Source organism: Brienomyrus brachyistius, unplaced genomic scaffold (genome assembly GCF_023856365.1).
Source record: "Brienomyrus brachyistius isolate T26 unplaced genomic scaffold, BBRACH_0.4 scaffold121, whole genome shotgun sequence".
Taxonomy (NCBI): domain Eukaryota; kingdom Metazoa; phylum Chordata; class Actinopteri; order Osteoglossiformes; family Mormyridae; genus Brienomyrus; species Brienomyrus brachyistius.
Genome location: NW_026042396.1, coordinates 353,346 through 378,045, shown reverse-complemented (window position 1 = coordinate 378,045; position 24,700 = coordinate 353,346). Strand labels below are relative to the sequence as shown.

The following is a 24,700-nucleotide window of genomic DNA, read 5'->3' as shown; positions in this document are numbered from 1 at the left end:
GTAAGTCAGCAGTGGTGACAGTCACTTCTCTCCAGTGTGGCCTGCTAGCATTTTCCGCGCACCCCGCTGTAGCGTAACGAAAAGCGCATCAGTGAGAAGCGTCCCACCTTTTACTCCATCTTACACCCCCATCAGACGGCGCCTTTGGGGACGAGATCCTGCTGGGTCCTTAATCTGATTACAGTCCCCTGGTGTCAGATTAATAATTTTAATGTGCCAATCCAATTACTGCGGCGTCTCATGAGCGGACGCCAAGAAGGCTAAACTGCCTGCGTGTTTCCATTTATTAATTTACATGTTTTTTTTTTCTCTATTTATTTCTGTTCTCGATGCAGATGCAGTCGGCCAGCTTTTAACATCTTGCAATAGGAGAAAAGGCAGCCCCCCTAACCGAAAGTGCCACTGAGGCCTTTCGGGCACAAAAAAAGCAATTAACTGCTAAACTGGAGAATGGCATTAAAATGAACAAGCAATTAATTTTTAAAGACGGGCCTTTAGCACCAGACGCCTGTCCTCGCCTAAGCGGGCCCCGTAGTCCCCACGCCCCACGATGTTGCCGTAGGCAAAGCTGATTTTGAGAAAAAAGGGTCAGAGGTCACCTCAGTGTCCGGAGACGGAGCGAAAATGTGGAAGCAGATCGTGCCAGGTCTTTCTGCATCCCTTCAAATGAGGAAAGACTCACTGATCCCGTTTCATTCAACATCCCCGCTGTCCTCTGACTGAATATCCTGGTATTTACCTGGCATCTCCTTTTGCGAAATCTGCCCTATTACTGATTTCGATATCAGGAAGTAAGTGTTGTGTTGGTTCGTTTACTGTTTTCTTTCGTTTGTTTTAATCCTTCTTGAGGAAATGGTGGAGTGCGGCACCTGCCAACACATCAGGTATCGAAATGCCGCAAAAGCGGGCCATCGCCGCCCGGCTTATTAATCGCCTCTGCTGTGGCTCCCATGTAAGCCGGAAGAACAAGCATCAGTCGTGTCGCGGCGTGCCTGTCTTAAAAATGAGCTAAAAATAAGAATATCCCTCCAGTGTGATTGAATCAACTTCAGCTGACTCACCTCTGTGTATGTTCTGCACCAGATGACATGCTGGAGATGGCTTGTCTCAGCTGGAGAACTTTATTGAGGAAAATGATTATGGTACAGAACTAGTATTTCTGTGAACAAGGAAGGGGATGACATCCACGTCGGCATTTTTGTAGATTCCTCATTCACCATGATTCTACATGTCTGCTTTTTTTTTATAGTAACCCAAAAGCACAATTCCCTGGGGCAGCATTGGACTCATACGTTCATCCTGGATGGTCTCATCCTGAAAAGCCAATGCCTCCCAAAATGACTATATTATGTTTCCAAATCTCATGGGTCTGTTCAGTAACGTGATTGGCTTTTATCCACCAATCGCATCTACAGCTCTGGAAAAAATTAAGAGACCGCTCCATATTTCCTAAAAGTCTGAATTCTCACATCCTGGTTTAATCCTAATTCTGCTGGCAGGAGGCTCCACTGTGATGCAGGCTGCTTCCAGGCTCTAAGTTTCAAAGAGAGCAGTACACAAGATCAAGGTGAAGCAGGAGGCACTAGCAATAACCAAAAACCAGCCAAGCAGAGGGCAGAAGCGTCTTTCTAATGCCAGAGATGACCGTCAACTTATCCAACAGTGCCCCATGAATTGGAGGATGATCTCAAGTGATCTTCAAAAAGAATGGGAAACATTAAGTCCAGCTGTGAAGTGCACTGCTAGGACAGTTAGAACTACTAGGACTCCTAGATGCCTTTGAAGACCCCTAAAGCAAGGAAGAAGCCCTTCATCAATGAGAAGCAAGAAAGACCCCGGCTGGAGTTTGCAAAAAAAATAGAATATTTTACACAGAATCATTTCCATAAACTGAGAAATAAGTGAAACTATTTTTTTTACAAGCTGTGCTCAGGTCCATGGAACCAGAATTTTCGTCTAAAAGCTCCCAGAGAACAATCTAAAGAAGAAATTTAGCAGAGCCCTGGAACTCAGATGCACGCAAACCATCGCGGCATAAATAATGAACACATATGTCCATTACGCGGCTCAACTTTCCCACATTAGGTCAACCGGCAGAAGGAATATTCTATTGCATGTGGGAATGTAAAACAATCCAGTGGTTCTGGAGAGGTAGCTCAGCTAGGAGGCACACGCTCGGCTACTTGTTCTTTGGATCTGGCGAATTGTTCGGTGGGAGAAAACTTTTTGAGGAGAGAAAATGAGCCCTTGGTTAAGAGAAGCGTGCTCTTGCTGCTCTGTAGAAAAAATAGCCTTATATTGTGAGAAGTAAACAGGATCTTTTTTGTGCGATCTGTCAGCCCTTACTGCGTTTCCTGGGAAATGCTGTCTGTGGTGATGCCCTGCGGGGGGTAGATGATGTCTTAGTGGCCGCTGAAGATGGCAGCCTCTGGGTGAAGCTTCAGGTGCCTCTTCAGAGAAGATACGCCCTACTTTTTCTTCTTTTTATAAATTATGTTTGACAAAATGTATTATCGTCGTTGTGTTGTTTTTGTAGTAGGATTGTACTGTCATGATCGTATGACACTTCCTGCTTTTCTAAAGCCGCCTATCCGATTCAGCGCCGACCCAGATGTGCGGAAACTGACCATCAAACACCCAGCACGTCTCACCAGTGCGTCGGGGTCTTCAGTGGCGCAGAGGGGCGATTCTGGGATTTCTTGTCGTAGGGGGCATTAGAGGGGCCTAAATTCACACAGAGGGGCCAACCTTACATTAACCAATCATCTGTTTTGATTTGCTGGGTGACAAAGAAAGGGGGCACTCTGATGGCCAATCAGCTTACAGTTGGGACAAGTGCCCCTCTTAACCCCCCCCCCCCACCCCCCCTTCCCCATATATGCCCCTGCACTGGTGTCTCAGGAAGTTTGGAATGGTGTAGTGCTGTGATTCACCCCTAGAGGGTGCTTTTCTTTTCAGTAAGGCTGTTTCAGGAACCTAGACCGCACCTCCTACAGCACACAGTCATTTATCTTACTGGAAGGTGAACTGGGTGACTTAGTGGCCAGAGGGGAGTGCTTCTGAGCTAACTGCATGGCCAAATGCAGACAAATATCCCTCAGTGTGTCGTCACCTGCCCTTGACACGGGTTTCTAGCCTGAGGCTCAAGTAGGAGATAGATGGGCTGGCTTACAAGGCTCTGCCATGCCGTGGACTCCACAAGAGAACACAGGTCAGTACGGAGCAGGAGCTGGCGGGTGGAGGGCTAGGATTACACAGCAAAGTGCTCTCTAATTCCTAAGTCAGAGGAAAGCAAAGTAACAGGTAAAATACCAAGGCTGTCACCATAAGAAGTGCAGACTGCCGGGGTCACGAGACCTGAGATATCTCCAGCGTGCTCTGAAAGGTTGGACTGCAACTGCATTTGTAACAGATGTGCCAGCAGGTGTCAGTGAAGCAAGTGTAAGGTGGAAGTCAAGCTGTGAAACCTCTTCCAGCTAAATAATTCATGGCAAACACTTCGACGGGAAATGGGCGCTTGTCGTTATCAGCAGGGGGCTGTGATCCCGCATGTTCCTAACTAACCTCATAAACCAGTCCCAGGAAAACTGCAGCAAAAAGAGCTGAGCTGTGGCTAGAAATAAAAGCAAGTCTATTAAGGACCATCGGATGGATGGATGGATGGATGGACATCCATGAACAGCGTCTTCTGATTGGCCCTCTTCTCTCAGGCCACCCAATTAGCCCTGAGTCTGAGGCTATGAGCACATCTTATCTTCTTTCGTGATCATGGTCATGAGGATCAGCTTCCTTCTGGCATTTCCTGTTAGATACATTTAGTACTTAGTGTTACAGTGACTTATGTAAGGAATTGCTGGTCTCTGAATGCCCTGAAGTAAACAAACTATCCCGTCCTGTCACCAGTAGCCCTAAAACTCCCTAACTAGGGGCGATTCGAGGATCAAATCTTTATAGGGGCCATTACTGATACAAAGGGCCGAATGATTAGCCAATGATATTTTTTGAACTGGTGAGTGACAGGGGATGGAGCACTCTGTGGGCCAATCAACTTTGTGCACCTGTGGCCCCGCCCTTGTATATATATATCCCTGCCGTGTTCAAAACACCTGTAGGCTTTGACAACACGCCTTCCCAGGTGTCTCGTTAGATCTCATCGGCCTCGACAGATATATTAATTTTCATGTCAGGCCCCGGGAGCCCTCCGAGGTCGCATCCGGCGGCCGAGCAGTGGACGTCACAGGTGGGGCGGCAATCAGAGTGGCAGCTGTCTCCTGTTCTGCGTCAGATCTATTTATCCGCCACGGGTCTCACTGTGGCTCCCACAGAGCGCTGTCAGTCTCGTGACTGCGTCGGCCGTGCCATTCAATGGGCCCTTCAAGGCACAGCGGGAGGGTGTGTGGGGGGGGCGCATGGGATGCCAAAATGCCTCATTACACTTACAGACGATATCCACCCACTCACTGCGTCCTGTTGGTCTCCGGAGCAATTCGGGAGACAAGTTGGAAAGCTGGGAGATGGAACCACAACAGCTAACGTACACACACGCATACTCACATACACACACACGCATACTCGCGTACACACATGCCTCGCTCGCTCCCTTTTGAGTGCTGAGTCTTTTTTCCCTCTGGGTCAAGAGACGTAGGTTTTCAGCAGCGATCCGTGGAGTGCTAGGCGTCAAGAGTCAAGAGATTAATTAGGACCAGCGGTCTTTGGCCGGGCGTGGAACCTCTGTCCGCTCCCTGGGTTATAGCGGTCAATAGCCGGCCTGCCGCTGAAAAACATGTCAGCCACTGGCCGCCATCTGGAGAAGATCTGGGTGGCTGACAACGCTTACACGGGGATTGGTAAACACAGGGTAAAAGTGGGTATCAGCAGCCTAGACCTGCGATGTCCTCTTGCCCCGGGGGGGAGATGCTCTGCTCTGCGGTGCACCGTAAAGCGCTTGTTACATTCATTTGAAAAGCGCACTTTTGGTGAGCCTGGAACCTCATTTTTATTAGCTATTCTTGCCCCCCCCCCCCTTCTCATACCCCCCCCCACAGTTTTTCCTAAAGCATTTCTAATTCTGAGAGCATCACCCAGCCTTTAACACTACCGGACCGGGGAATAAAATATGAAAATTATTCTTGTGAATGTGTGCCGATGTGCGCGTAAATAAAATGGCCCTCGGTGTTCATCAAGTCAGGATGATTCTCCAGCCCTAAACAGCTGTCACGTGCCGGGACTGTGACACCAGCAGCACGACCCTCATGCAGAGGGACTTTACCCAAACATTATCAGAGCTCCACACTATATTTTCAGTGCATTAGTGTGCTATATGCTTCCTGGTGCAGAATTATGGCAGAGTGCCAAGCTTAGAAAGCAATAACACAGATAACATTTTACGTGTTTGCCTGCATAAGTACTAGGGCTAACTCTAGCTATAGGCAGAACAGGCAGCTGCCCGGGGCCCCCAAATTACTGGCGTTGTTGAGAAACTGGAATGATCATCAGTTTCCTTTTTAGTGGGGCCTCCCAAGTAAGGCTTTGCTTTGGGCCCCTGAAAATAAATGATTGGATGGATGGATGTTACATTTATCCATGCACTTTTTCAAGACATCCAACGCACTTGGGGAACGCAACCAATGTGTGTGTGTGTGGGGTGGGGGGCACCACTGAGTAGCACCCACCTGCATGGCTCGACGGCAGCCATTCTGCACCAGTACGCTCACCACACGGTAGATGGGGAGGAGGCAGGAGAGAATTCACCAGTTAGATATAGGCGAGGATCAGGAGGCGAGATTTTACAGGGCCACTTTATCCAGGCCATTAGGCTACCGGCCTTCTCATTGGAAAGATGGCAGAAGTGTCCCTGAACTGAACTGTGTCCTGTATTCAGCGGGTTCGGCGAGAGAGACAATCCTGGCTTAGAAGAGGCTGTCACCAGTATCCTATGAAATGTCACTTTTAGAGCTTTCCTAGCATCCCAGTCCACGCCAGGTTGCATTAAATGAAAATAATAACCTGCCACAGCTTAACATATGGACGGCTCTGTCAGCTTGTGTGCTTATAGCTCCCGCAGATGTTCACAGGGTCCCTGGTTCGAGTCCAAGGCTGGTTCACCTAATTAGAGCGAGCGAGAGCAGCTTTGAAGAACCCAGCTGTTACTGCTCAGTCGGGAAACATTCAGCACAGGGGAGGAAAGGTGAGGCCAGTCCTGATTCATGGGTTTAAACTGATTTCTGCAGGTTTACGATGATTTCTAGCTGTCTGCTGAAGCTCGGTGAGAATTATCGATCAAATTAGCGTTGGATAAGTGTTTAATCATTCAATGTTTATCATTCAGTTACGGCTGAAGGTAAGTTCATGCTGTAGATGTCATAGCCGATGTCGCCGCCCCTCTGGTGGGTAAGTGGAGTCCAATAGTAACGGGAGCCTGAGGCACCTGTATCTAAATTCCACAGATACATTCATATATATATATAGCAGATGCTTATATCCAAAGCAAAGTCCCATTGAGGCAGCCAGGTCAGCTAGTCCCTGCTTGAGGGCTTTAACAGTGGAACGACTGCTGAGCATGGGATTTGAACTGATGACCTTCTGATTATAAGCATAGAATCAAAAGCTGAGGAGCCCCACATCACCTTCAAAACCAGGGATTGTAGCAGCAGGGGGTTTAAAACACATGCCTCTGAAGAGACTAGAGCCAGTCCAGCACCTTACACTGCTCAGCCGGTTGACGGTTCTTGAAGTTGGTAATGTTTTCCTTGCATACTTCTGAGGAACAATCTCATAGAAGCTATGCTATGCATTATTGTACCTGGCCAGGCTCAGTACACACTGATATCATGGGAAGCAGGCATGAAAGCTGGACTTCTGGCGGTGATGGGAGTTGAACCTAAACTCTGAAGGAAGTTGAAGCCTAAATCCAGCCCTTTAGACCACTTGGCCACAAGGATGCACATCCCTGGATGATGTTGACGGTACTTACATTTTGTAATGGTTTCCTTAAATATTTGATCTACTTTGTAAATGATGTTGGACATCTGACATCCACACTATGCATCACTGTACTTGGTGAGGCCAGATGCAGAGTCATATTGTTGGGTAGATGTGTAAATGCAGGCCCTCCATCAGCAGGGGGATTCAAACCCAGGCTTCCAGAAAGACTGGAGCCTCAATCCAACACTGTATAAAACTCAACAACACTACCTACCCAGAGACTGCAAAACGAAATAACACTTCATAAACTTGGTGATGTTTTTTGTTTCCCAAAACCATTAATGGGTCTTGTAGAAGTTGCTTGAAATCCAATGTCCACACTCTGCATCAGTGTACCTGACGAGGCGGAACACCTATGCATGTTGCAGGATGATTGTATGCTGATGTGAGCGTAAATAAAATGGTTAATTCAGCACCTTAGACTGCTCAGCCACACTACCCCGGAGCAATAACTGTACTACCCATTCTTAAACTTTGTGATGTTTTCCTTGCAAACTTAATAATCTGAGCATGAACTTCATAAATGAAGTCTGACATCCATGCGATGCTTCATTAGCAAGTGCCAAGGCTGAATACAGAGCGCTACCCTCAGACATTCGCACACAAGGAATACTTCAGGCAGCGGTGGGATTCAAACCCAAACCCAGCTCTGAATCATTCCTGAGCCTGTCATCGGAGCTCACCTCTGCCTCTGAATCTAAACCAAGAGACAAGATTGAAATAGCAAGAGACAGATGGAGAGAGGGATGGGGAGAACGAGAGAGAGAAAAACAGAGATAGCTAGGGAGAGATAGAGAGAGAGCACGATTTCCTGAATGTGTTAGGGAGAGGAGGGCAGACAGTTCATGCTATGAATGCAGGAAAATCGGCCGTAATTTGGGCAAAACTAAGCCATGTGCGACTTGCAGGGACGTCCAAGGTGTTAGCATTTGTATCCCTGAACACAGATTCCCCTGGGGGGTAAATACGAGTTTTTGGGTCACAGTATTAAGTTTTTGTTCCAGAATATAATGGCGTCAAATAGGAAAGGTCATCATGACTTGGGCAGAAGTGAAGAATCTCACAGAACATCGCAGGCGCGAGGCAGAAAGTGGAAAATTGAGCGATGGAGCTTATTGTCGGATCCTTTGGTACAGGAACTCGTGTGGTTTCTCCTGAGCTCTGTAGCGATGCAGGAAGTTCTGAGGAAAAATATCTAAAGCTTGTTATCTCGTGCTGCAGCCACTCGCGAAATGTTAGTGCTGTATTTTCGCATCGTGCGATGAGACCCATCCTAAGACTGGTGGAGGTGCTACCTGCTCTAGCATTACACAGTTACGGCTTTAGCGACACTGCGCTTCATATTAGCCGAAATGTTTCAAAAACTTTCTTTCAAAGGCTATATAATCTAAAGAGTTCCTCTGTAAATTGTTTTGTTTTTAAATTCCATTTTATTGTCTATATGTTCTGGTCTGCAGAGTATATCTCACTCTGAAATGGAGATCTACAGAGAGATTACATCACTGCAAGTGTAAATATTGAATTTTATTAAAGGAGTACCTGACTTGGAAAAACATACTGATACGTGATGGCGGTGATAATAAGAAAGGTTCTGACTTCCTCTGTATATTTCTTCAGAGAGTGATTCTTCAGTCCTACTGAGCTCCCTAATGCAGCTGAATCGGTCTGGGACTTTGGTTTAATTGACTGTTCGTTCATATTCCAGATATAATTTCCATATTAATTTGCAATCTCGTTAGGGGAAAAAAGGAAAATAATTGCATTATTTATGCATTATTTTTACTCCTGGGCTTGTTTTGCACACAAATGAAATTTCATCAATACTTACTGTGGCTCAGTGAATTGTTTATGACGCCTAGAAGTTGAAGAAGTGGCTTTTCGGGGCGGCGGACACCCTTCGGAAGCTGGTCCGCGCAGACGGGAGTGGCAGTCAGGTGTGTCTTTGGGAGACTGGCCAAGGTGGACTGGTGTACCTTTGGATAAGCTGACAAAAGGAAAATATCTGATTTGACTGGTGTTTATCGAGCCAAACTGCTCAATCTATTACAGGGCAAACAGGCGCACAATAGGGGGTTTCTAGAGGAAGCAGTTCATCTGACTGCAAGGAGGAAACTGGAGTACAGTGAAAGTTACCAACTGGGGGGGGGCAGGACCTTTATACCACTATGCAAGGTTAGTTGAGGCCCATGGCAAATAGAGTAATTAGGGTGTCTAAGATCTTTGAGGAAGTCTTGATGCTTTATTTGATCAGAATTTGCATGGTATATTAAATATTCATTTCGGTGATGGAAAACAGGTCAGTATTATATTTCACTAGGGTGAAAGTGAGGGATTGTACTCACTCTGTACCTGCTGTTTGCACATGTACAGGTACATCAGAATGATTAATTTCACTTTGAGACATGCAGTACCAGTCAGAAGTTTTGGACATGCCAAGACACCTACAAAGGAGAGTGATATAGTGTCACATCACATGACCTGGTCAGCTCACCTAAACACAGTACTGATGGTTTTGGAGGAGTCTGACCAAACAGTGAAGGAATATCAACCAATGAGTGCTTAGCATATATATGGGAGGCCACCTCATGAAACTGGCATATAGGACACAGCAGGGGCAGCCAGTATCTGGAGCAAGTGGGGCTAAGGGCCTCAAGGGCCCAAAGGTGGGATCACTCGGCTGACCACGGGATTTGAACTGACAACCTTCTGGTCAGTTTTGGTCATAATTCCATATATGTTATTTTGCAGTTTTAATGTTTTTATAATAAGTCTAAAATGTAGAAAATAGTACAAATAAACCTCTCCATGGGTAGGTTAGTTCTATATTTTAACTGATACTCTATTTGCTATGCATACATCCGGGCAGTATCTCCACTGATCCTGACCTGTTAGACCTATCAGGTCTGAGCCGTATGTGACCGTTCCACGTCTGATACTTACTTATTTACTTTTCAGCAATCTGTAAAAATATAACTCTTATTTCTTGTTGAATTGATTTGTACAATCGATCACACAATAGCTCTTTCCCACTGTAGATATGCTTTTGGGGAATTCAAGCTGAATGCTAACGCTGCCACTCTTTTTTTGCTGCTCAGTGGGTGTGATCTCAGTGACGTCCGCCTATCTGTGATGTCATGCGCATACCCTTTGCAGGAGGGTGACTGTAAGAACATCCGATAAGAGGGTGATGATCTGGGAGTATTTTATGCCTTTAACAACAACTAGTAGCACAGTGATTTGCAATCTTTGTATAAACAAAGTTTTGAGCGGTGGATGTAGAGTTTAGTGGAAATCCCATTCAACGAAGCGCACGTAATTGTGCGAGACAACGCAAGTAATAGAAAAAAAGCAATGGATGATTTGGGAAACAATAGCTTGGGTTGTTTTGCGGCTCAATACAGCTTGAGGGGCTGCGATCACAACCAAGTGTAAGTGCCGCTGTTGCCAGTGGGATCAAAATTGTGGGGCATTTTAAGCATTCGCCACATGTGTATCCTCGCTTGGAAGATATTCAAACTGAACTGCAAAATGCCTCAAAACACTTAAAACAAGATTACAAACGAGGTGGAACAGAACGTTCTGTATGTTTCTAGTAGCGTAATTAACGATTTTTTGGCATACATTTTTTCATTATATTTTTCATTAAAAAAACTTTATATAAAGTATAAATATTTATATGTTATATTTATTATTTTGAAATATTAAAGTATAAAGAGCTCTTGTGTTGGAATCTTTATCGGGATCAGCAGTTCTGTGTGGAAATCGGGTCGGAACTGAAAACATGTGGATCGATCCATTCCTAGTTGAGGACAAAGCTTGTGGTCTGAGTGCAGCCATTTATCTGACGCCCCATGACCATTTCTTAGGGGGGGGTTCAGGGCCTTATTCAAGGCCCAATGAAGATGTGATTTCTGCCAATGATGGGACTTGAACCGATAACCTGACGGGAGCCCTAACTGGCTGCGCTACACCCCAGTTGGAATGAAGAACACATGAAACAAATTAACATAGAATTCGGGTCTCCTGATTGTCGCTATGGAGACAGATGGTGGTCCTTCCTTCTCACAGTCAGGGTTCTCATTCAGGTCCTCCTACCTGCACTGACTTCCTCCCTCTTAGCTCAAACCCAAAGCACAGAAACTCGTTTGAGCGCAGCATTACGTTACCAGCCGGCTTGTGCTGCTCTTAGCTTTATTATTGATGTCCCACCTTTAGTGTTAATGCTAGCATTTAGCATGGAGATAAGTGACTTCTCACAGTATGGCCCGAAAGCTCAACCTTCCAGATTTACTCCAGAGAGTCGTGCTTAAAAATAATTGCTTACGTTTAGAATGAATTACTCAATCCTACAGAGAAGCACCACGCAAGAAGGTTAAGCTATTCAAATTGCAGAAAACCCAGTATGGAGAGAGCTGTGGTCAGTGGAGGGTGAAAGGTGTGTTTGTTGATTCGTCTGTCAGACATATGCAACAAGGCATCTCAATTTCCTTATTCATCTGGTACCAGTAAGTCTTTCCTGACAGCCCCTGGGAAGTAAAATATCTCCTTGTTCTGAAATGTAAGCATCACTGGAACCTTTCCTGGGGTAACTGGTTATGAGAAATGTATGTATGCATGGATGGATAGAATGATGGAATGGATATCATAGATTTCCTTTAATCTTTTATAGGGATGGGGTCTGCAGGTTGGATGATTGTAATTGTGAAATGAAGGTGGTCTGATCTTTTATGCTCCCAGATGAGATTATAGGTTCATGCAGCTTCCGCACATTGTCTGATTAAATCCTTCTCCTGGAATTTTCAGGTAAAACGTCCTACAAATAAATGTATAAGAGAAGGTATTAAATGGGCCAACAAGTGTGGGTCTCCAGCGTACAATAAAGCTGGACAGTGTTATTTGACATGTCTCACCTGAGGGCAGTTTACATAGACATGCGTTTGGTCTAATATGGCGATCCTGTGGTTATTTAAACTGCAGGACTGAGTTCACACACAGCTGTCAGACCAACGGTGAAAATCCTTCTCAAAGTCGAGTCAAGTTATGGCCGTTTCCTTCATGAGATGAATCGGCCGAGAGGGACACATCTGGTAGATGTGTGTCGTGCTCGCGAGGAGGACCACGAGGCCCTTAATCTGCCCACTAGCCTGTTTGCTAAGTGGCTGATTAATTAGCCATACTTCAGCGCCTTTTTCGGGTGCCCTTCTCTGTCCCTGGGGCAGAGTTATACTACAGTATAAGGCTTGCTAATTGCAGCCTGTTGACGATCGCCGATCTAACTGGGTCAATAGCACATTTACAAAGTTGCAGAACTACAGCTGTGCTGTCAGCCGCTTCCGATTCCTCTGTGCTTAGACACCATGTCTGAAATAAAACAACAACGGAGTGAACTGAACGCTCCGTAAATATTGACGGTAGGGCATCTGTTTTCCGTGTCCGCAGTGGCGAGGTGCGGAGACGGATCAGGGCCGGTGTCGCGTTACCTTCCGTGTTGCCGTGGAGATTCATCAGCAGCCTCCCTGCCCACAGGTAACCCATCTAAACATGATTGGGCTAAGTGGTTCCACCAGGGTCAGCCGGCAGCTGGGAGGTAGACCTTCCCCTTGGCTCATGTCGGGCACATTAGGCTGACGGTGTCTGCAGCACTTTGGCATGTTTTCCCCTTCATTTTTTACCTCTTCTTCCCCATCATCTTTCCAAATACATTTTTTGAACTTTAAAGTTCTCTCATTTGACCTCCTGTCCTATATCTCGTCCTACAACCCATCCCACACATTTACCTAATGCACATTTCCTCATTCACGTTTTTTGTCATTTATGCCCAGCAAGAGGCTACACAACGGTGGTCGAGAGTCTAAAAAAACTCAATTTCCGATTCTTCACACAGACATTCACGGCCGCCTGAGGCATCAATACAAACCCTGACCGGGGGTCCGGTTGGACCCGCTGTCGCCCAGCATTACGTGTCGTTCTGCATTCTGAGTCCATTTATCTGTTTAGTGCGATGAAGGCCTCTTTATGCAAGTAAGTCTGCCTCTTTGGAACTGAAGATCGGTGCACTAGATGGCGAATAATTTAAGAATGAATAGTGATGGTCATTTCTCTGTGGAAGGAGCCCCCAGTGTCAGGATCCACTGTTATTTCTGTTCTCCGTTTGGCCAGCAGGTGTCGCTGCTCATCCTATTGGGTGTTAGCTCCTTATGTTTACTGTTAGCTCCTATTGTTCCCCAGGCTGCTTCGTGGCTTAATGAGCTGAGCGGGTGGTTATGTTGTCTGTTCCCCTTGGGTTCGAGGAGCCAGTCTCAACTAGTTATAATTTAACGTGTATGTTTCTTTGTATTTCCTTGGTTTATTATGTAGTTGAGTGTTTTTGTTGCAGTTCCTTGTCTTAGCTTCCTGTTATTACTTGTATATAACATTAATCTGTTACCTCTATTATTGAGTCTCTGTTGTTCTTTTTTGGCTTTGTTTTTTTGAATCCATTATTGTAATGCCCCATATTCTGTTAAGTACTGTGTCTTGTTACTGATAAACAACCAACTGTCTTGTTCCTTATTTTATTCCAGGTTTTCTCCACACATTGAGTAGAGATCAGCTGACCTGTACCGCTCTGATTCAGCCCGCCCACTTTTAGTCATAGCCAATCAACCATGCCGATTGGAGGAGCGATTCGACCCTCACTCCCCCGGCAGCCCCAAAGTGCCTGATAGACTTAACACAGCCTTGTGCTGCAACCAGCTGGCCTATAAATCCACCCAGTTTACTCTGACTCTATGGACAAATGCAATAAATGACAAACTCCAGGCTGGAGTCGCAGCCATGGCCTGGTCTGTAGAACAGAGCCTGTGTAGCAGTAACTGAACAAGCAGTGATTCAGGCATGTTTTGCATACCCTGACCACACATAAATAAAAAGTAATCATCTCAATTTTGACGTCTGGTATCACGGTTGATTTGTTACAATCGCTCGATAAACAGTATATCGTCTTTCGGGAAGTGTGTGAGATGATTTTTCCTGGTAGTATGTCAATAATGGTTGTTAATTTTGACGGCTCCGGAGGTGTCCAGCTGGACTGAGTCCGGACTTCTTGGGCAGCATCCGCCGCATTGCAGAGATGTGTGATATCACCTATGCTGCCATCGACTGCCGTTCAGAACCTGCCAGTGAAAACCGGACTGCGATCTCCGCATGTAATAACACAGCTTTCGAAGCACGTGGGTACTGGTGCCGTCAGAGGCACTGAAACGACGGAGCGAGACGTACGGTTTACAGCACAGTGTGAAGAAGACAGAATGGACTTTGAGCACCGAGACAGGACCCATGGGGTGGAGGAAAGAGGGGGGGGGGGGCATGCCCTAATATGACAGACCCTAGGGAGTGGCTGATCACTGATTCTCTATCCGATACAACAGCAGGTAATACCAAGGTATCCCTGCACCAAGAACAAAAGGCTGACCAGGACTGTAACTGGAATTTTCCTGCCCCCAGGCCATCGAGGGTTAAATCTGTGGGTTCATTTTATTTTGCCATACAGGACAACCCCGTAATACTGGATAGGTAGTAACTCAACCCCCACCCCAATTTAACATCCCTGAAAGTCCCCACCCCCTGCCCCATATTGGCAGCCCTCTCCATCAGAGTTCCTGTCCTGTCCCCTATAATATAAGTGTTTAACTTACCATGTTAAAAATCATCGATATTTTAACATAAAAATCACTCCTCAAAATGAGACATGCAGTTCTAAAGAATGGCTATTTCGGTATCGATCTGCACATCCTTAACGCCATGTTCTTTTCTAGACTATCTCAGCGCTTTTCACCTTTCTTCAACTGTGTGTCTGCTGTTTACATGGTTTTTCCCATTATTGAACCAGCCAGTACCCCAACCAATACCCTTGAAACTCAACTTTTCTCTTGTACATTCTGCGTGTTTTTTTTAAATATTTTTCTCAGCCCCAGCTGTCATGGGATTTTTTTTCTTATTTTTTCTGCATCAGGATCACAGTTTAAATGTAACAGACCACTTTACTGCAAACTCAGCTCCTGTGACCCCGTTTACCATTAAGAATACAATCCCCAACCAAATATTCCCAATGGAACCAGTCCAGAACAGGATTATCATAAGCAGAAATATGGACGGCCATTTCTCTGTAAAAGTCTAGGCTGGAGAACCAGCTTAATTGATTTGTTTACCATTCACTTCACCTCCTCGAGAGGAGCTGTTGGACTCGGCCGCATTATATTCACACACAGACTGTTATATGTAGGAAATCTACCCTGGGGGGGTTCATGTGACCAGGACCTGCTGTTTGTGTCACTGTTGAAATACTAGTATTCTCCTGGGAAAATTATACGTTTAATAACGTCTCCTGACTAAGCTTTCCCATGCGTTCTTTATTACCATGACAAAAATAAACACATGGAGGTGCATTCTGAGAACAGAGGTGCATGCTGGGATATCTGATTTATGAAGACCAAATCCCCACCATTCCCTGTTGCTATTAATGGTGCAGACGTGAAGCTGGTGATGACCTGTTTGTACCTTGGGGTGCAATTAGATGGCAGATTGGAGTGGAAGACTAAAATGAAGGCTGTGAAGAAGAGGGGGCAAAGTCACCTCTGCTTCCTGAGCAGACTGAAGTCCTTTGGTGTGCAGAGGTCACTCCTGCATATCCTTTACCAGTCGTTTGTTGCTAGTGCAGTCATTTATCCAGTGGTGTGCTGGGGCAAATGGCTTCAGTTCTAGGAGCCTTTCTGGACTCACTGGAGACTGTGGTGGAGCAGAGGACACTCAGGAACCACCCTCTGCAGGTCACCTCGCCGAGCAGGGGGGCGCGTTCGGCAACTGACTGGGTCAGCAGCGCTGCAGCAAGGGGTGGCGTGTGAGCTCCCTCCTGCCATCGCCACTAGGCTCCACAATGAGTCACCCTGCGGCAACCAACTCTCTGAATAGACCAGAAGCACTTAGGGTACAATTGACACTGACAGCTCAGTCATTTAGTCACTGTACAATTCGCTTTGTAACCCTGATTCTTAATATTTATGTACTACGGAATTCCGTGCAATACCTTTCCTGACAGTCATAGCATTGTTGCTGTTTATTATTATTTTTACTGTAGTTCTTTTGGGATTAATGAAGTCTGTCTGTCTGTCTATCTATCTATCTATCTATCTATCTATCTATCTATCTATCTATCTATCTATCTATCTATCTAAACACAGACAAGCAGAGCATATATACATGAAATTACTGGTTTGAATGACAAAACAACCTTGAAAGGAGAAACCCGTAAAAGCTTTCCTGTCATTTCTCCAAGGGAGCCAAAAAAAAACAGCAATAGCTGTCTTGTTTTCATTCGACGGGGAGAATGAGAGACATCTTTTTTATGAGTCTACACGCAGCGCCAATTCCCGTTATGCGGCGTGCGGCTAAATGTCACAGAGGCAGAGACAGGAACAGAAAAGAAATGGATTCTCAATAAGCTTCTCCGACAGGTCAATACACCCACCTGGGCACTGTGTTTGAGGATTAAAATGGGGCGTTGGGGGAGATTTCGGGATGCCGCCCTTGCAGGCTTGCTGATGATAACAGGATTTGGAGAGAGGGGTTTACAGCATTGAAGGTAGGCGATCGCAGAGTGAAGTCCTTCTGAGTTGTTTATCTCGAATTGATCTCACCTACAGTATGTGATGAATATATCACCAGCACTTGCGAATAAGAGAAAAGCAGAATCACAGAGACGGAAAAGAAATGGGTTGGGAATTATTTTGTATACTGACCCTAACAGTGTGGTGGACTGCCAAGTACAACCAACGTCATCCAGAACACAAGAAGTGTGGAGGAGGTGGGATCACCCGAGCAGAAGAGGCCCGTAAGCACTGACCTGCATCAGAGGCTAACATGCACCCCCTAAAGCTGTGTTACAGGTGCTCACCCATAGGAGGCGTCGGCATCTACAGGATTACTAGCGTACAAATACTCATTAGACAGACACACCTGGCTTTTGCAGCTGTTAATGATTTACTGACTGGGCCTCATTCCATTTAACGAGAATCATTTTATACCTGCAGTTTACCAACTCAGACACTAAGTTTGGTTGGTTGAACAATGAGCACAAGGTTGGGATGCCAAACCATGGCAGGGCACAGACACACTCACACACAGACACACACATACACAGACACACACACAGACACACAGAGACACACAGACACACACAGAATGTACTGATGAACAATCATAAAACAATGAGCTACAAATAGTTTAATGCAAGTTGCTGAAACTGTATTACAGTAATAAAACATAAAATAATATCCAGGGCTGTAGGAACTTAAATTATTAACTTTTGTCCCCCCAATACCAAACTCTCCCTAAGCCGTTGATAAAATCCATGCGTTTTTCAAATTCAAACAGACATGTGGACATGACTTAATCCCCGACCCCCCCATGCTCAGACACGTTCCATGGCTGATGCATCCAGTCCTGGGATGTGGCGGAAACACCTGCTGCTGTAAGCATAAAACAAACCCCACGAATTTATGATGGTGGAGATTCCGTCCACGTTAGCTCATATTTCCTGGGGTCCTACCCCCACTCCAGTCCACGTCCCAAGCATGTGGTCGGATGAGGTCTCCTGAGGACACCCACTGTTTGTGGTCCAGTTCAGCACCCGGAGCGGTACTGCATTATGAATCGTGCAATCAGAGCGTTCAGCAGAGACCTGCAGAGTTTCAGTCATCCTGGGGGGGGGACGGGGTCTATGACCCATTTCCTCCAAACCGCTTCTCCACTCACACATGTAATAGTCTGTCGTGTTGAGGGGCCCCCGGTGCTAAAGGCTCGCCACACTGGCTGGCTGGTATTCGCTTTACTGTCAACCCCCCACCCCCCGAATGTGACAGACCCGCTGAGTGTCGGTTGCAGGCACGCCACTTGTCACAAGGGTGGCGACGAGACTCCAGGCAGTCTCCAAGGAAGCGCTTGTCAAGATACAAAGTGTGGGGGTGTTTCATTTGAAGGCCCCATGATATGTCTGTTATGGTGCATCAGATCACTGACAGCAGTCCCTCCATTCATCTTCAAAAATAGGACATGCTATCCTTGGGGAGGTGGAAGATTCGAACCCATAACCTTCTGGGTCCCGACACACCGAGGCCACACATCACCCCTTCCATCCCTCAGCTTTCTTTGACATGCTGCCACATAGACCCTGATTGTCCTGGTCCATCGGACGTCAGCTTTATACCCCTCCGCTGCCTCATTGTGGCATTGCTCCCCCCTCGAGGCAGCCCGGTCCAGCTCAACCTGCTTCCCAAACTAGCAGAATAATTCTGACCAAAGATGCCGGGAATGGGGTTAAACAGCAAATTGCTGAACAGGGGGCCATCGACTAACCTGCCCTGACCCCCCCCCCCCTTGGTGGTGCCCTCACCAGCTGCCCAAGGGGGGGGCGTATTAGTTTACACAAGTATCTCTGCTCTGAATCATAACACGATAACATTGTACGTGCTTCTCCAGCCGCCATGACCCAGGGAGTGTAGTTATTATGTGAAATACAACGGAAGCATATTCAGTTCGACTCCTGGCCTTTCTCCTACGTTCTCCCATTATCCTTAATTTCTGGCACCTCAAAGGCTGAAAGCTGGGCAACCCTGTCACCGACAGAATGAGAAACAGCTATGCAGCTATGCAGAACACCTCACATTTAAACAGACAACCGTAGCCTGGCCGGGCAAAACAGAGGTCATTACTCCACTCTGACCACTCAGTGAGTGGTTGTCACTTATAACAACAGAAAAGGGTTCTCATGCTCTAAAGACTCTGTGGTTAAGAATGTGACCCAGAAAGGATGCTTGGGAGGAACCTGGCTTGGACTTAAAATGAACTGTTCCCATGAAAGGTCAGAATGAATGAAAGAGTGAAAACTGTAGGTCGCTTTGAAAGTTTGGTGGGGACACAAACTGTTGCGTGGGAAGTAGGTTTTTTTCAGGGAAAGGAGCTTTGTGGTTTAACAGACTGGGGTGTGGAATAAAAACAAAGTACAGTCATTTCTGCTTTGACTGGGGGGGGGAGGAGGGTGGAGTCAGCTTTCAGGGAAAATGAAACAGGTGTCTGGTCTACGGATGGAGTAGCTGAATGTGTACTGCACTCTGCTGCGGCCCAGAGGGGTGCAAAAGGCAGTTTTATGCCATCAGTGAGAGGCCTCGGGTGCCCAAAGTGGCTCGCCAGCTGATCCGCCCTGCACCACTGCACACTCTCACTGTTTTCACCTTCCGCGTAATACAAGGAGTGGCTGGCAGGATCCTGTTTCCCTGAAGATGTCATTCCGCTCCCGGTGCAGGCAGCTCTCCGCTTGGCATCCTGTTTGCTATGCATCACTCCACGACACAGAAGGTCACGTCGGCACAGCTGGGCCCTGTTTGGTGACCCGTGCTCCAGACCCAAACACCTGACACCTCAACCAGTAGGGTGTCTGTGCCACTCTGGCAAAAACAGAAGCTTGATGGTTCCTGTGCTTGGTGCGATCACCTCACAGCTCTGGGAACCTTTGAGTCTCCATCCCAGCTGTAGGTGCGTGGAGTTTGCATGTTCTCGCCATGCAATTGTGAGGGTTCCTTTGGGTTCCCCTCACAGCTGAAAAATGTGTTAAGGTGAAGGAAAACATCTACAGTTGCGGGCAGTGTGTGTTCTCTGTGATCAGTTGGTGCCCTGTCCTGGGTTATTCCCATTGATACCGGGGTAGGATCCAGACCTTTTAGAGGGCAAGTGGGTTTTAAAAATGCATGGGTTGCTAAGGTATGGTTGCCTCTAGCCCTTGCTGTTGTTAACTATTTCTTTACTTACAGTAAATGTCATTCCAGATGATAAGTATGGATTCTGAAGACGCACAGGAGATGAAGAGTCTGAACACAGAGGCAATTCATTTTGGTTAAAATGGGTCCCTGCAATGTTGAGCCAGATAAGCAATTGCTAGATGGATGGATGGATGGATGGATAGATAGATAGATGGATAGATGAATGGATGGAAAGAGAATGGTTTTGCAACCGTAATTTTCCTCCAGTCAATAGATTTTTGCGTGACACTGCGCCGATCCTCCTACACTCCAACAAAAGGAGGTATAAGAACAAATTTCCAAAACTCACTTGGCCCATTTTTTGTTTTTGAGATGAGACAATGACCTAAAGTCATGCTTCCTCCTCATATTACTGTATTAGGGACAGAAACATTTTGAAATGGCGCGACGTCAACAAAATCGAGATAAAGAGGGCTGCAGAGGCACCTCCCGAAGCTGCTAAATGCCACACTGATAGCAGCCTTTGTTTCATGCGTGCATTTCAGGAACTGTAGTTTGTCTTCTCTTCCCCACTTTGTTGGGCATAACTAAGGTCAGTGAGGGCCAGCTGACTGACTTGCTGCTTTCAGTCTGTGTACAGAAGCTATTTCATTGCACTCAGAACAGCTCCATCGCAGAAGAAGTCATGTTTTACGTGTTTGTCAACTTCCACTTTTCCAAGCGTGATTCTGGCTTGCATACGATGAAGCCTTCAGCGTGGGCATGCTCAATTAAATGACGGTTATTTATGGCGTGCCCTGTGGGCGTACGTTTCAAGGCAAAACAGCTTTTGCTTCTGCCTATTACAGAAAATTAGCTGCTGGTTAATAACAACAACCCGCTGCTTGTTTTCGTTGCAGGGAAAACGGGGAATGTTTGGAAGTATGTTCTGCATGCGGGGTAAATCTGCCAAAGGAGGCGTGTCTTCCAGAGGAGCAGTCCTCTGTGCCTCTGAAATGTCCAGCTGAAAGGCTGTGACAGGCACACATCTGAGAAATATCCCTGGCTGTCTGGCTAATGCAGATTTACGAGTCCGTCGGTGACACTTTTTTTTTTCGAGGACCGTTACGAAAGAGAAATGTGTCTTTTTGACCTAATTGTACAGATATCTAGCGATGAATCAAGTCGCTGGGGTCCTCTTACAGCTGCTCTCCATCTCTTGGGGTATCTCCTGAAGAAAGCCTTCTAGCAGCAAGGCCAACATCTCGCTTCTAGGCTTTTAACTGCATGGTGTGGCATGACGAGCGGTGTCATATCACGGATCCCAGCCTTTCATGGTACACTGGCTCCATGACGACCCCTTTCATGGAACCATAGCAGGATCAGGAGGAGGTATGAAGAAAACATGATGCGTAACACGAAGCGAAAGTAACTACCTTGGCTCCGGACCTCAGTCTCTTATCCTCTTCCATTATCAGACCTATCAAAGTCTGGGGGAGGTGTGTGGCTCAGTGGGTTTGTGCCTACGTGTGAAAGGTTGTTTGTTCAAATCCCATGGTCAGCAGACCGATTTCCCCACTGGGACCTTGAGCAAGGCCCTTAACCCCAATTGCTCCAGCGACTGGCTGATGCTACTTTCTGTCACACTGGCTAAATAAATATATGAAACAGAAACTTACATGTAATTCAAAACCTGCGTCTGATATCCTGTTATTCACTATAATTACTCTATATTCATACTTAAATTTTATGTTTTCTCAATATTGCCATTTTTTAAAATGGATTCATTTGCTGATTTCTCACAGGTCGTGGGGGGATTAGCTACCCCAGTGACAGTGGTGCTCTCATCTTTTTTGAAAACTACAATCTCAAAGACTACAATAAGCTCACAATTCCAAACGTGTGACTGGCTTTGGTCGACTACCTCCTCAAAGCTCTTCTGCTCGGACTCACGTCGGCTGCATCTCATCCCGATGAAAATATCTATGTGAATATCGAATAAGAGCAGAGACTCCAGAGCATGCGAGGAGCATTAATATTCTCTCACTCTCCGCTGCCAGTCCCGGGTACAATTTTTACCCTTAAATCCTGAGCTGAGACTGTTGATGGGAAGTGTTGCTGGCTGCCCTCAAGGTCAGAGCGTGGGAGAAAGCTCGGAGGAGATTGCGCTTTTGCTGTCAGTGTTGCGAGCTCTGTTTGCGTGGCAACGATGCATGTTTTGCTGCAGGCTATGCAAAACACTGATTGCACAGGTCTCTTCTGTTCATATTTATGCCAAAATTGAGGATGGCGGCATCGCGGCCGCTGCATTATTCATCAGCCGAATCCTCCCGGGCTACGCGTCTAGCTCTGCTGTGGTTCCTGGACGTGAGCTCAAAGATCCCTTGATCCCAAGTCGGACCCTTGCAGCGTCTCTCCTCTGAACCAGGCAACATCGACTCCTCCCGTTCTCAACCTCCTGTTTGCTATCCCTCGGCCAACAGCTGTTCCTGAATCCACCAGAGACCTGTTCCCATGCCAACCTCGCATACACAGGCACGGCAGATACTGCCGGCTTCGATAGTGTTGCTGCTTCAGGCTGTGTATGTAATCATGAAGTTGAATGGGATATTTGGGGTGAGGGAGACGACTGGATGATAGAGTTTTTATTCCATCCCTATTTCAGAAGCCCACATTCTGTAAACTAGGCCCTCTGGACACCATCAAGGTTTAATTGCACTGACATAATGCTTGTTGATCCCTTCATAGGAGAGGGAGAAATGCAGATTATGGGGACAATGGGCTAAACTTGCATAAAATACATTTCACAAAAGATTGGTTTCAGATTTCTTTTCCTGCACAAACATATTTTATGGAACTTTGTGGGGAATGCTGAAGACTTTCAAGCTGAAGGAGGGCATGTTCTGAGGAGGAGGCCAAGTATGGTCAGGTGTCAAGAGACAATCCAATGGCCTGTTCCCAGTGAGAGCAGCCCTATAACTTTTTGCTGGTGAACCAATCCAATGGCCAGTTCCTGGTGAGCCAATCCTACGCCCTGTTCTTGTTGAGTCAATCTAATGGCCTGTTTCTGCTGAGCCAATCCAATGGCCTGTTTTCGATGAGCCAATCCAATGCTTTGATCCTGGTGAGCCGATCCAATAGCCTGTTCCTGATGAGTCAATCAAGTGGCCTGTTTCTGCTGAGCCAATTCAGTGGCCTGTTCCTGCCAAGTCAATCCAATGGCTTGTTCCTGGTGATATCACATGGTACCAGGCCTTGGAGAATGTGGTACAATGACCTTCACATGCATACTCACGGAAGGACAGGCAGATGGCTACTTAACCCTCCTGTTCAGTTCACCAATTAAGTGGCAGTGTGTAGGTGCTACGTGATGAGAGAATGTTCCCATTTGGAGAGGTGCTGTGTGCAGGGAAGGGCAATATTTCTGATAAATGTATTTAAAATGTGTATTTTAAATAGTTAAATTATATTTTGTAATTTGTATTTGACTTCAGAAAAATTTTAAGGATTTTGTATCAAAATACTTTGATGTTCAGTATTTCTGTATTTTGAAAACACAAGAAATACCTTCACCATAATGTATGCATTATGCAATATTCATACACAAAGTGCATAAACAAGAAGGAAGTTCAGTTTGTTCAGACATCTTAATGAATGACCATTAGTGATAATAGCTGATCACTTGTGTTAATCCAAAAGATTTAGAAACTCCACTCAGGCCTATTCATGCTTAATGTTTTTAAGATGTTGCTGAGTGAAACGCTTAAATTGCATTTGGCATTTTTTTTATTTTAAATTTTGTTGCTTTGAGTTAACTGAATCTGGGCAGTTTTGTCAATTAAATATAAAAAATCTATGAGTTTGTTACTATTACTTTTCCATTCGGTTGACTTTCCATTGTGTTCTTTAAGTGTGAGTAGTTGGGATACATTTAAGACACTTCAGAATATTTGATCTTTTGTTTGGTTTTATATTTATGTCTTGATAGGCATGTTGCTCTTGTGCTTTGCCATTTGAGTCAGTTTGCTTGTGATGGAACAGGCTGATATAGAATGTAATGCATGACATGCATTTTTGTATTTTTAAAACCCAAAATACTGTAGTTTATTTTGCTACTTTGCTTGGTGGCTGTATTTTGTAGTTTATTTTGATGCATCTACAAAGAGGGTATTTGGTATATTGTATAAAAATACATTTTTAAATATTTTCCCCATTTCTGGCTGTTTGATTTCCATCACATCTTAAAACAGACTTTGGCCGCTATGCTAATAAACACCATCGATTCATGTATCACCCTCTTACGGATATAAATAAGTCCGACGTGAGTGAGATTTGCATAGTACATTAGCAACCAGCTTGTGCTTCGCATACAGATGTTACACACAAATGAACATGTGGCTCAGGTGTTATACAACCGTATGTTAGCCTAGAAATTCAGCATCAAAACAAGGAGGAAGTTGGGCGAGTGTTCCTCTTAATTACGGCAATGCTGGCAATGGAATGGTAAGAAAAAAACTGCTGAGCGGAGAGCAAGTGGAGATTGTGGAGAGTACAAAGGGGATTCGAAGATAATCCCAGTGCAATACTGAGGAGAGTACTAGACCCCAGGAGAAAAGACTATCCATGCTGTAGGAACTGTGGTCAGACAGAGATAGGAGACAAGCTGGTTGTTACGGGCAACAGCGCAGGCCTGGCCAGTGGCGGAGGCAGAAACACTCGGTTCCCCAAATCGGATGGGGAAGTTGAAGTTGGTGGCTGCAGGTGATGGTGGCACTTCCCCTGGCATGCAGTGATCCATGCGATATGAGAAAAGCGAAGCTGCAAAATCTGTGCATGGCAATGCCTGCACCTTGTGATCCAGTGCCGATGGATGGGAATCCGGAGTGGTCCAAGCACCCATCCTTGAGGCACTCCTCTTGGGAGAGACGATGCCTCCCCTTGCCACC

The 24,700-nt window shown here is 46.0% G+C and overlaps 1 long non-coding RNA gene across 1 annotated transcript; it reads left to right on the top strand.

Annotated features, from left to right (window-relative positions):
- The first annotated feature begins 5,096 nt into the window (after positions 1 to 5,096).
- On the top strand, positions 5,097 to 13,874 carry LOC125727858 (uncharacterized). The gene is made up of 4 exons (XR_007388872.1): positions 5,097 to 6,187; positions 12,424 to 12,510; positions 12,869 to 13,005; positions 13,548 to 13,874. It is a non-coding gene; the product is annotated as an uncharacterized LOC125727858 (long non-coding RNA).
- Positions 13,875 to 24,700: the final 10,826 nt, after the last annotated feature.